At 38.3% G+C, this 13601-nt stretch overlaps 1 long non-coding RNA gene across 2 annotated transcripts; it reads right to left on the reverse strand.

The window, feature by feature from the left end:
• Positions 1–724: 724 nt before the first annotated feature.
• LOC112825154 (uncharacterized) lies at positions 725–13598 on the reverse strand. 2 transcript variants are annotated; one of them, XR_003208624.2, is made up of 3 exons: positions 13392–13589; positions 9284–9380; positions 725–1052 (listed from the first exon to the last, which is right to left on the reverse strand). It is a non-coding gene; the product is annotated as an uncharacterized lncRNA (long non-coding RNA). The 2 variants fall into 2 exon arrangements; XR_012380205.1 differs by lacking the exon at positions 725–1052 and adding an exon at positions 5617–6295 and having other exon boundaries at positions 9311–9380; positions 13581–13598.
• Between the last annotated feature and the right edge of the window lie 3 nt (positions 13599–13601).

The following is a 13601-nucleotide window of genomic DNA, read 5'->3' on the forward strand; positions in this document are numbered from 1 at the left end:
CTATTAGATGTGGCAGATTTTGTTAGGGGTGATTGGGATCTAGATCCATTTGTAAATTCTGAAATAGATACAGAGAAGCTTTCTGGAACTATTTTATAGACTACAACTACTGAGTTCCTCTAAACTCTGCTGGGTGGAGATAGAGAACAACTTGATGCCTAGCCCTTTTTAGATTAGAGGAAATATGTTTTAAAACCCATATCTTATGTTAATTTTTAGCTAGAATCCATGAGTAATGTAGCACATTCAGCTCCCTATATCTAGTTGTTTGGGAGTGTTACCATTTAAAAGACCCAAAGCAGATTGGACATCATCAAGAACACAGGCAGTAAAAAATTAAGCATGACTAATCGGGGATTACTATGGGCCAGGCAACACCATGGTGAATTTAAGGGTAGAAAAACTAAAGAACAGGGGTGCCTGGGTGGCTTGGTTAAGTGGCTGCCTTTGGCTCAGGTCATGATCCCAGGGTCCTGGGATCAAGCCCCACATCAGGCTCCCCCTACTCGGCAGGGAGTCTGCTTCTCCCTTTCCCTCTGTCTGCCACTCTGCCTACTTGTGCTCTCTCTGTCAAATAAATAAATAAAATCTTTTTTTAAAAAAAGAAAAGCTAAAGGACAGTTTTAGGGTTCAAGGGTTTAGATGTTTACCATAATGATGGACCAGCTTCCTGAAGAGGACAATTACAGAAGGAATGAATGCTCGTATAGGAGACACGAAGAGAGCAGTTGGAAAAGGGAATTACAGATTATTGTCATTTGTAATCACTGTGATTCTAAACAATCCAGATTCACATTACAATCTAGTCAGGTGATATAGGTCTTCACAGTAAATACGTATAGGTTTCTGTAAGTTTCTACAAGTATATGTTATAAAAACTAGGACTATAACTGTGACAATATCAACACATTTCATAATTTTTTATAAAGGAAAATCACCACACTCTTCATTCAACAAGTATTTGATGAGCACTTCTTGTCATTTGATGAGCACTTGTTGTCAGGTGCTGAGCTAAGTTTTGGAGTTGCAGTGGTAAACAAGTAAACAAGGCCCTAGAGGAGGGACACAGACAACAAACAGGTAAACAAATGTATAAATAAAAGGGATTGTTGTGGATAGTGGCAAGTGTTATAAAGATAATAAAATAGAAAGGGACTGAGAGGTGAGTGCTATCTTGGAGATGGTGGTTTCAGAAGATATCTCTGAAAAGATGACATTTTAAAAAATTTTTAAAATATTAACATATAATGTATTATTTGTTTCAGGGGTACAGGTCTGCGATTCATCAGTCTTACACAATACACAGCCCTCACCACAACACATACCCTACCCAATGTCTATCACCCAGCTACTCCATCCCTCCTACCCCCTTCCACTCCAGCAACCTCAGTTTGTTTCCCAAGGTTAAGAGTCTCTTATGGTTTGTCTCCCTCTCTGGTTTCGTCTTGTTTCATTTTGAAAAGATGACATTTTATGCTGGTACTGAAATGATAGAGTTGGCCAAGAAGATAAGAACTGACTATTTTAGAACATGCCAAACAGAGGAACAGCTAGCAAAATGGCCTTAATTTGGGTACATGTTGAGTGTGTTCAAGAGAGTATCGTAAACAAATTGTTAGTGGCCAAGTTATGTGGGACCTTAAAACTTTGGATTTTACTCTCATTACAATGGGCAGATACTGGCGAATTTTAAGCTAGAAAAGAAAATGATCTGATTTACATTTTCAAAGGCTCCCATAGACCACTCTGTGGAAGATGGACCAAAGGGGCCAAGAATAGAAGTAGGGTTATCAATTAGGAGGCTTTTAATACAGTCCAAGAAGGTAAACAAGGGTAAGAGTGTAGGTGGTGAGAGGTTACTGGAATTGGGAAATATTTAGGAGGTTTGGTCAAATAGATTCACTGATGGATTGGATGTGAGAAGCCAGGAAGAGTGGAAACAAGATTGACTGAGGTTTTTGGCTTTATCAGTTATGTGAATGATTATGCTAATAACCAAGAAAGGGATGACTGAGAAAAGATGATGTCACGGAAGTAATAGGAAGGGGGTACAAAAACTCCCTATACTTACATGGATGGGCTTTGCAGAAAGATCCTTGAATATCCTTAAATGGAACGAAAATTTTGTGGATATGTTCACACGGACTTTAAGGGGGAATATGCAAAAGTTTCGTTATATTCTTAAGAGAATTTGAAAAGTTAACTTTGGAAAGTAAAGACAGGCACTTCTTAACATCTTGCCTTTTGGCTTTTCTTTTTCTTTTTCCTTTCCTTTGTGTTTACAATTATGTGAAAGTAGACAAGAAAGATCAAAGTTGTTATTAGAGAATTTAAAATATATGTAAAGAAAAGGACACATTTTGAGAGTTGGTCTTTTTTACTTCATTGAGAATATAAATATATACAGGATAGACCTAAAAATACTTCTGGATTCCTCTTTAATTTCCTTGTATATTCAAGATCTTTTGGCATTCCTTGGAATAGGCTATGCTCTGGCCTTCCTGGTCTCCCCTAAACAGACATTTTCTTTGCCATGTCCAAGGGACATTTTTTACCTCGGGTTTTTTGAGCTCTCCCACTGAGGTATAACTGAGAGTATCTCTTATAATCCTTTCTATAAATAGGCATTACATTAGTTGGGTTGAATCAAGAAAACAGAACACTATGAATAGTATGGAATAAGGGACTTATTATAGGTATTAGAATCAATACAATTGGGGCACCTGGGTGACTCGGTTAAGCCTTCAACTCAGGCCATGATCTCAGGATCCCGGGATCGAGCCCATGTTGAGCTCCCCACTCAGTGAGAAGACTGCTTCTCCCTCTCCCTCTCCCTCTGCCTGCTGCTTTGCCTGCTTGTGCTCTCTCTCTCTCTGTCAAATAAATAAATAAAATCTTTAAAAAGGGGGCTCCTGGGTGGCTCAGTCGTTAAGCATCTGCCTTCAGCTCAGGTCATGATCCCAGGGTCCTGGGATCGAGCCCCACATCGGGCTCTCTGCTCTGCAAGAAGCCCGCTTCTGCCTCTCCCACTCCCCCTGCTTGTGTTCCCTCTCTCGCTGTCTCTCTCTGTCAAATAAATAAATAAAATCTTTAAAAAAAAAATCTAAAAAAGAAAAAAAGAATTAACACAATTGTGACAGAAGCTGAGGACAGAAAGATCTGAATGTGAATAGTTGGAGGATTAGAGAAAAATCACTTACAAAGGACCACAAAAGGACTTGTGAAAGACTCTGTGGAAGGCTGCTGCCTTTGTGTCGAGTGGTGGGCCTGAAGTTATTGTAAATCAGCAGGTCAGGAAGAATCAGGAAGAGAAGCTGGACAGACATTAGGGTAAAGCAAGGACACGTTTTTCTTCCACAAGTATGAACTGGAACCTGTACTGGTCACTCATTATGTCAAACTCCAAGGAAGCAGGCCTTGGGCCCACAGAAAAAGTTGCTGCCTTTGACCATCTCGCAATACATGCTACAGGCCCAGGAACTGGAAAAGTTAAAGGAGGCGACCTTATGGGAGCTAGAGAAGCTGTGGGCCTGGGTGCTAATCCATATGAACAAGGTGAGCCAGAACATCAGTAACCACACACACACACACACACAAGCTCGTGCATGTGCAAGGACACAAGCGTGTACTGAGCAGTGCTGCCTGATGGGAGCTAGAGAAGCTGTGGGCCTGGGTACTCATCCATGTGAACAAGGTGAGCCAGAACATCAGTAACCACACACACACACACAAGCTCGTGCATGTGTGAGGACACAAGCGTGTACTGAGCAGTGTGCCTGAGGCCCGGCATCAACCCTCTGAACATAATGGCTGCTGTTTCTCCCTTCCAAATCTCATGCAAATTTCTCTAACGGCCAGCTCTAAACTGAAACTACTAACGGGAAAGAAATTCTAGAAACCATAGTTACAGCTGAATTGACACACTATGAAATTATCAGTCGTGCTGTTCACCAAAATACCATGAGAAAGAAGACAGTAATTCACCTCAACCCCAATCATGGCATGGAGTGAGGCTGGATGTATTTAAAACTTACAAAATGTGATGGGACAAAATAATTCAATGAACTCAACTTTCTTGTCCTAGCCACCCTACCATTTCATCTGAAATTCTCAGACATTAGGACTAGCACTTGCATAACAGTTTTCATAAATTTGGGCTACTGTTGTTAGTAAAATGTTGGCCTGGGTGGATCACAGCTTTGACTCAGTCATAATTCCTATGTGCCTATGTACATAAAATGGGTCAAGATTATTCAATTTCATGTCCTCTCTAATTCTGCTACAGCCTTTTATATCTGGCTTCAGGGTAATGTTTTATAAATAGTAATCTTTGCTTTCTTGTTGCAACACTTCAATGTCTTATAAGGAAGTAATAGGAAATTGATGTACTTATTGTTTTCTTTCCCCTTTGAGCCATAATTTCCAAACATGACAGATCTCATCTTCTTTTAACAAAATGTGTTTGGGGCGCCTGGGTGGCTCAGTAGGTTAAGCGTTTGCCTTGGACTCAGATCATAATATCAGGGTCCTGGGATCAAGTCCCGCATCAGGCTCCCTGCTCATCAGAAGTCTGCGTCTCCCTCTGCCCCTCCCCCTGCTCAGGTACTCGTGCTCTCTCTCCCTCTCAAAAATAAATTTTTAAAAATGTGTTTAGGCGCCTGGGTGGCTCAGTTGTTTAAGCGTCTGCCTTTGGCTCAGGTCATGATCTCAGGGTCCTTTGATCAAGCCCCACATCGGGCTCCCTGCTCAGGGCGAGTCTGCCTTACCCTCTCACTCTTCCTCTCTGCTCTCCCTCTCTCTCTCAAATAAATACAAAAATAAAATCTTTAGAAAGAAATGTGTTTATCAGCTATAAGACACCATTTTTCTTTGATAAAAAAATAAAGTACCTTTTATCTATGAGAGGATTTTCTGTCAGAAATCTTACATGGCAAGACAAATGACAATATTGAAATTTTTTTCTAAGATGACTTTTCATATAAGAGATGATTTCCTTAATGAAGAGATGCAATCATTCCTAACTGTTGGAGACATAATTTACACAGTAGGCAAAGAGAAGTCCAAATTTGAAATTAATGGCATACAAGAGAGCAGTTCTCACTGTCCAAGATCAGCCCATAGAGGTTTATTTGAAGGATTGTTAATTCCTTTACATTTCAGAAGGGGGGGCAAAATGATAAAAGAGGAGGTAAATATCATCCCCAAATAAATATCAGTTATTATAATAGAAAAGTTATAAAGAGAAAAAAATTCATATTAACACAGTCTTCAGTTCCCCATAGCTAAATTATTAATGAACTGAGAAATGACCAAAGTTCATGCAGAGAGGAATTGAAAATAATATATTCATGTTTTAGTCAAATTCAGTTCTAGCCCCAAATTTCATATTTCCCAAAAAAGGAATATCTCGGGACATTGACAAGTTATAGCTGACACATCAAGACAAAGTGGAAGCTTCATACTAAAGTAAGGCTCCAGACCCAAATTCAGATATTTTTATTATGATTTTTAATTCCAGTATAATTAACACACAGTGTTATATTAGTTTTAGGTGCACAATTCAGTGAACAAGTTCAGATTTTAAAGGAAATGATAACAAAACTCTTGGACCTCTCAGGTCCTCCATCCCCAAAGGGTAGGGAATAGGAGACGCCTGTTCCCTCTCCTCACTTTCATTTGGATATGCAGGGGCCTCCAAAAAGCCTACTGAGAAAGCACACTGTCTTATCCCTGCAGTGGTGAGGCTTATGACTAGTCTGATTCCCATCCAGAGAAATTAAGAAGTCAAGAGATCAGCTTACCAAATGCTGTGGTGCTAAAGGAGAAGAGGTTCTATTGTTTGGAGATTGGCCTGCACTCTCAAATTTGCCGTACATGAGGGTTTCCCATAGCTGGATGTGGGCCATATATGAAGAAGAGCTCACCTTGGATTCAGTTCGATGGAGCTACTGAAAGGGATCAAGGGGTCTATCCACAAGGATAGGATCTAAGTGAATCCCTTATGTCTAGAGGTAGCAAGGGTGGAAAGATCAAGGCAGCATTCAAACACAAATTTATCTATCAGGGAACCAGAGGTGAGAGACCCCAATGGTGGGACTCTTTCAAGTACCCACAAAAGCATCCATAAAAGAGTTAGCCCTAAATATCTGCCAATCCCAGGAACTCAAATCTAGCCCACCAAAGTCAAGTTCAAGTAAAAATACACTTACCATCTTTTTCTTCCTGCTTCTCATGCTCCAAATCTAGAACGACCTGAAGCCAAGGTTAGCAAAATGGCACCTAAAATCAGCACAACCTGAAAGAAGGGGTGAAAGATGTAACTTTCAGTTAAAAGCAGAATTTAGATTATTATACAAGAACCAATACTCTTAATTTATGAATCCAGACTGTTTGGGGCCTTAAAATGTTAAGGTATGTTTATTACCTAAGAGTGAGTAGAAAACCTTGGGGTGTTGGGGGGGGTGCCTGGGTGGCTCAGTTGGTTAAGCCTTCAACTCTTGGTTTCAGCTCAGGTCATGATCTCAGGGTTTTGATATCAAGCCCTGCATAGGGTTCTTTGCTCTGTGGGAGTCCGCTTCCCCTTCTCTCTCTCCCTATGCACCTCCCCTGACTCGTGCTCTCTCTCTCTCTCTCAAATAAATGAATCTTAAAAAAAAATAAAGAAAAAAAGAAAAGAAAATCTTGGAACTCTAATTCAATAGTGGGGGAAAACTCCCACCATTGGAAAGATTTAAAGAGATAATGGGAAGCAAAAAAAAAAAATGTGTTTTATTAGGTCTTATGCTTAGGGCTTGTTCAATGTAAAAGTAATTTAAAAAAAATCACTCACACATAAGCCTTATACCAATTCCACCCTATAAGGCTCCTGTGTAAACAACTTATTGTTTACTTGCCCTAGATAGAGACTCATCCTTTCCATTGTTCAATTACTGCCACCTCTTTTTGACTCATCAGAAAATTTCTTAGCATTCAGGGGAGCCAATGTATAATTGCCAAACTTTGTGGGTTTTTTTTCCACTTAGTTTTGGTACACACTGGGGTTTAAGCCTACTTTTTCTTACTAATAATTATATAAAAGAATTACATAAAATCAGTTCCAGATTACCTTTTGGTAGCTACATTTTTTTCCCTCTCCTGTCTGTTAGCATTCAGTTTTGTCAACAAAAAATGGGAGAATATCCCATAACTGTAATTGCCTCACCAATAGACATTTCCAGATCAAATAAAATACGTACTGAGAAAAGGACCTAATGAGTATAATTTTAATGAAATACTAACAACAGTAATAAAGCTCTAGTAGGTTGAAGAGTCAAAGAGAGATAGGGAAACTGATACCAGAAATGAATACCAAGGGGCGCCTGGGTGGCTCAGTCCTTAAGCGTCTGCCTTCGGCTCAGGTCATGATCTCAGGGTCCTGGGATCGAGCCCCACATCAGGCTCCCTGCTCAGCAAAGAGTCTGTTTCTCCCTTTCCCTCTGCCCCTCCGCCTGCTTGTGGTCCCTCTCTCACTGTGTCTCTCTCTGTCAAATAAATAAATAAAATCTTAAAAAAAAATGAATACCAAAATTTCTGGGAGCTCTACATAACTAAACGAGAAATTTAGGGGCACCTGGGTGGCTCAGTCGTTAAGCGTCTGCCTTCAGCTCAGGTCATGATTGAGGTCCTGGGATTGAGCCCCACATCGGGCTCCCTGCTCTGCAGGGAGCCTGTTTCTCCTTCTCCCACTCCCCCTGCTTGTGTTCCTGTTCTTGCTCTGTCTCTCTCTGTCAAATAAATAAATAAAATCTTTAAAAAAATAAATAAGTGAGAAATTTAGTGCTGTTAGAGTTAGATGGAATGAATAAATAAATTTAAAATCCAACCAGAATTATTACAAATCCAATTTTTTAAAATTATCTCTTTGAAGTGTATTGGGTCCTTAGGAAAGATTAAAAAAAACTATATATTTTTTATGTTCTCTACAACTCTTGAACAAAATAAGTTCTTAATTTCACTTCTGTTCACACAACCATATCCTCTAGTAAGTTATGTGTTCTTCACCTTCTCAGAGTATAATCTCTGCCATGTGTCCTATGCAGACTACATAATGGGTGCAATGTACACAAATGCTTTTCCACTCTAAAGCTGTAGCTTACTGTGTATGGAGTGATAGTCTAACACACATGCGTAGTGTGACAGTGCTCCAGCTGGTCTTAAGGGCTAACTTGCTTCAAGTTAACATGCTCCTTGCCTGCTCACTTAAGGTCCTTGATCTGTAACAGAACTAATTTGCCTTCTTTGAGATTTGTAGATCACTGACCTTGGGGAATAAGGGACCAAAACTCCCAAGCCACAGAGGCCAGCAAGTCGGCTTGAAGCCACCTTGGCTTTCTGATTAGCCCAGCAATCTTCTAGCAAAATTTTTTTTCTTTTTAAGGTCACACAAATGACTTTACTGACCTCTGCACATCTATAGAGCTTACCCTCCTTTGCAGAAAGAACAGAGTACTCCTGCACAACCACCCCCTAGTACCAAGGAACCAGACCTTCTTGCACAATTTCTGATTACCAAGGTAACTCTGTAGTTGGCATCATCAAGTCTCCATGTGATCAAGAAGTGTCACAGACCACTGTACTCCTTTAACCAATTAAAACCACTTAAAAATCTCTGGGCCAGGCGCCTGGGTGGCTTAGTTGGTTAATAAGCGACTGCCTTCAGCTCAGGTCATGATCCTGGAGTCCCAGGATCGAGTCCTGCATCAGGCTCCCTGCTCGGCGGGGAGTCTGCTTCTCCCTCTGATCCTCCCCCCTCTCGTGCTCTCTATCTCTCATTCTCTCTCAAATAATAAATAAAATCTTAAAAAAAATAAAAAAATAAATATCTGGGCCCGCAGAAACCTCGGAGTTGGCCTTTGGACAAGAGTCCCCCTTCTCCCCAGGCAGCTGGCTTCCTGAATAAAGTTCATATTCCTTTCCAATCAAAACTCATCTCTTGAGTAGTGGCCTTTTGAGTGACAGGCAGCCAAACTTGGGGTTTCGGTAACAATAGGACAATGACTTACATGTTCTTACAATACCACTTCTAGGAGAGAATATTTTAGATGATTAATTTATGATGAAGTAGTAATAAAGACTTAAAATAATACATGAATATGTTAATATAAACATTCATTTCCTTATCTGGAATTATTATTCAAATTATCTAAGAATTCTATTTTATTGTGGGTGGAGTTTGCTTTATGGAGTATCAGTAACAAGCAACCAAGAAAATGGGTTAGGTAAATGAGAATCCCGAATACATTACTGAATTTCCTGCTGTAAGAGTGCTCACTCTTGTTTTGGACAGGCAGGAAGCAGCATTATCAAAGGTCCTTCTGATAATTCCACCGCCATTCTTATAGCTGTAGATGATTAAAGGAAAATATTAAAAAGAGAGCAATGACTCATAGTATAGTAGAAGCCCCTTAAAATACTTTTGTCCCTCTAGTACAAGTAGTTGACAATGGGGGTCTTAAAAACATGATTCAACCAATTCTTAGGATTTCTATAAATATTTCTCAGAAAATAACCTTTTTGATGACATTCCTCAAATTAAAAACAGGGTGCATGAAAAGCAAAGCAAAACCATGCTCATTAGGAATAAGTTTCTCCACTCACTATGAGTTCAGGTATCAGAAATAATAGAATTTATTCCTTGCTTTCATTAACACAACTACTCTGCTTAATTATTCTTGCTTAGTTATTCCAGTAACTATGGCAGTGTCTTAGCCCATATCTGAGTATGTATGATAAATTAGGAACTCAGTAATTGTTAAATGAATGAAGGAATGAACAAACCATAAATCCCTAGGAAGAAAGGCAATAAATCTACTGTTTTTCTTCACATAGGTTTTGTTTCAGGGTAACAATTATATGGCCTGAGGCCCTCACTTTGATAATCTAGAGAGATAAAGTTTAGCAGGTATATGGCTCTAATTTGTTCAATCTATTTACCTTTATTACCTAGGAGAACTTGATTTAATCACTGAGTGTAAGACCCCAATTAATAATCATTTTCAGAGTAACAATATTTTTAACTGCAAGAAACTAAAAGAATTTATGTTAATTTTGGAGATTATAAGGCTAACAAGTGAGAATAACTCCGTGCCCCACTTCAGGTGATTCATATATCATAGGAGTTAGAAATCTAGCCACTATCTTTCTTAAGAATAAATTAATTACAAATATTCAGGGAGTATATATTGAGTCTGAGGCCTGAGCCAGATGGACCCTGTTAGGAAATATTAAAAAGTATAAGATGTAGACATCTAAATAGTTGGAGATGACAATGTAGCCAGTTTATTTTTCTAAAAAATCATTTCAAGATTGAGGTGGCAATGAGACGTAAGAATGAAACTTCCAAGAAAGCAACTTTATGTTCCCACCTGGAACATGGATATGATGGATGGAAATACAGCAGTCATTCTGAGAGCATAAGGGGATCTTGAATACACTGATATGATCAAATGCATAAGTTTAAGAGGGAAAAAAACACATCTGGAGATCAATGGATAAATGGTTACAGTGAAGAAGACCTTTGGGTTACATTATTTTCTCTGTATATGAAAACTAGTGAAGTCTGATAACAATGCGTTATAGAATCAACAAAATAATTAAGATTAGAATGAATCTTAGAGAAGCAGTGTAAGCTCCCACCTTCTGTTACACTGAGGACACCAAGAAACCTTCCTTTTTCCACATATTCCCCCACTGGAGGATCTCCCACACTAAAGCTTGAAATTCTTTTAGAAGTTAGGGCCTTTTGTTCATTTCACAAATAGAGATAAAAACTAAAAGTAAATGCCCCAAGGAATTAATGCACCGAGTTAAAATCATGTCAGCTTGTAAAATACAGGTATCGTATTCATGCCTGAGATCAAGTTTTGATGGGCACTGTGAGAGGAAAGCAGAAGGGTACTTAGTACCTATAGCAAAAGTAATTACAGTGTGCAGATGCAGAAAAGGAAGCTTAAGAACACTAAAAACAAACTATCATTTCAACATTTTGTTGTTGGGGTGGTTCTAGAAGAGGAAATGCAGAGAGAAAACATTTTGTTAGTAAATACTAGTAAATCCAATCTAATGATTACTTCTTGCTAACCTATAATATTCATAAAAAAACCATAGATACAAAAATAAAAAGAACTGTAGATGCTGAAAAGTATCAGAAAGTTAATCTCATAGCAAATTTTGGGATAAACTATCTCCTGAGTAACTATATTAATAGAGAGAAATGAGATGAATAATTTAAACAATAAAAATGTTTTTTATAGTACTATAGTATAGCACTATACTTGCACTTATATGTTGTAGATGAAATTTCCTGCACATTTCAGTACAGTTATTACCTCATAAAAAGAAACAGGCTTATTTATTTATTTGGGAAATTAGTTTTTGGTGTAGAGGAGAAGGGGCGGGCATTTCAAGGAAGTTAGTGAATATCCAAGGGAGTGGTGTAAAACTGATGACAGTTTCGCATTACAGACCCTGTAACTTAGTTACTTTGACTTCTGAACAGCAGAACCAAAAGCATGATAAACAAAAGGTAGGAATCTAATAGAAGTTCAGAAGACAAAAGATCAATTTAGATAATCTACAAAGCAGATAATCAATTTAAACAATTTTCATTTTAGTCTGCTGACAAAATTATATAGTACAAAATCATAAAATGTTAGATTTGTTAATTATATATTTGTTCATATTATACTTAATAACTACACTAAAATATTTATCAGATTAAATGTAACGTGGTATCCAAGATTATATTCTGGAACAGAAAAAGTTTGTAGTTGAAAAAGTGCTGAGATCAAATAAACTCTGTAGTTTATAGTATTGTACCAAAGTAAATTCCCTAGTTTTGACAAATAGTTGTATGTTAACATTAGGGCAAGCTGGGAACTCTTTGGGCTATCTTTGTAAATTCTCTGTAAATTTAAATTTCTTCCAAAATAAAATGCTTATTAAAATTTTTGTATTAGAATAAAATTTTTGTATTAGAATAACTCTAGTTTATATTAAACATTTTTTGAAATCAAATTGTGAGGTATGCCAATGGCTCATTTGGGACTACCATGCTCATTTTGCAAAATTCTCTAGTGCCACGGAGTTTAATTGTTTGCCTATACTTTTATCTCCAGAGCAACCATGGGGAAGAGAGTGGTGTTTTCTCAGTGGCAGAAATAGTGATATTTTTATCCAATTATGATATCTGCATCAGGTCTGGATAATACCTTGGGTCATTTCACTTCATGTTCATTTTAGTTGCACATGTTAAAGGTGACAGTTTCCAGTTTCATGTTTCTTTTACTATGTGATAACCAGAGCTATAATAAATATCTCAGGCTCCGACTATGTTTTGTTCAAGGAAAATATACTTTATCCTTTGTTTATAGTACATAATGTTCCTCTGTATTTTAGGATGTTTTAGTATCATTTTCTCATTTATTTTTCATTTGCTGTTATCATTTTCCCTTGTATGTATTATGGGAAAGAAAATAATTTTGGCCTGTATTCACTAATAAGAAAAAAAACTTAGAAAATAAATAAGTAGATTGGGCTTAACACTATTCTGACAGAAGAGAAAGACCTAGTAAAGATAGTAATCTAAATGGCAGCAAATACTAGCAAGATTAAACTAAGCATCTACATACTAACAGCCTAACGTCCTGACTAATCACAGGTTAAAGGAGAACCACAACTTTATTGACTGGTGGGGAAGAATGAGGTTCAGTAGCAACAAAGGAATCAAGACAGAAAGGGATATTTTTTACATTTTGTATTTCCAAATAATCACTTTCATAAAAGCGGGGTAAAAATATGAAAAGAATTCTAGAAATGAAGTCTGGAGTGGTTAAGAAAGATTCCAGTAAGACTGGCAGTGTGGTGCGGGGCCGCCTAACTTGGCTGTGGATTTTTTTTCTTTTTAATTGTACGAGGCCTTGGGGGAAAGGAGGTGGGTGGAGCTGACTTCAGGGTGGCCACTCTGCTGCAGGTTCTGCTCAGGCTGAGGAAAAGTATGCTTTTTAATTCTCACAAAGGCGCGCTTTAAATGTGAGGTGGAGAAAGACCCTTGTCTATCCACCTCCAAGAAGCTAAGGTCTCACTAACTGTTTAAGACAAATTTCCTTCCCCACTAAACACAAATGAAATTGTTACAGCCCTAGGTCCTGACATTTGTGTCCCAAATTCTAGATGCCTTGTCTCCGAGCATTTACTAAAGATTATTTATCAATGAACGAATAGCTTTTCGGGCTCTTTTTTCGCAATTGAATTTGTGACTTTTACGCGTTTGGCTTTATTGTCTCTTGGCGGTTTTTTTGTTTGGTTTGGTTTGGTTTTTTCCACTCCGCTGCCCGGAGTGAAGACCGTATTACCTTTGGTCTCCTCGATTAGCGTAAAAATTCGTGCAAGGCAGTTCAGTGTCCAGTGCCATCCCATACAAAATGTTAATTCCTCAGGTAACCACTCTGCACCTGACTGTCCCGTGCCTCGGTGCGCCTCAACATTTTCTCGGTGTTTTTCGCTGCTTTATGCCTACACAGAGGTTAATTTCTCCCACCTACCAGTAAGGCACACCGCTCATC

Source organism: Callorhinus ursinus, unplaced genomic scaffold (assembly GCF_003265705.2).
Source record: "Callorhinus ursinus isolate GAN/ISIS: 27379988/994484 unplaced genomic scaffold, GSC_fseal_2.0 scaffold12, whole genome shotgun sequence".
NCBI lineage: Eukaryota > Metazoa > Chordata > Mammalia > Carnivora > Otariidae > Callorhinus > Callorhinus ursinus.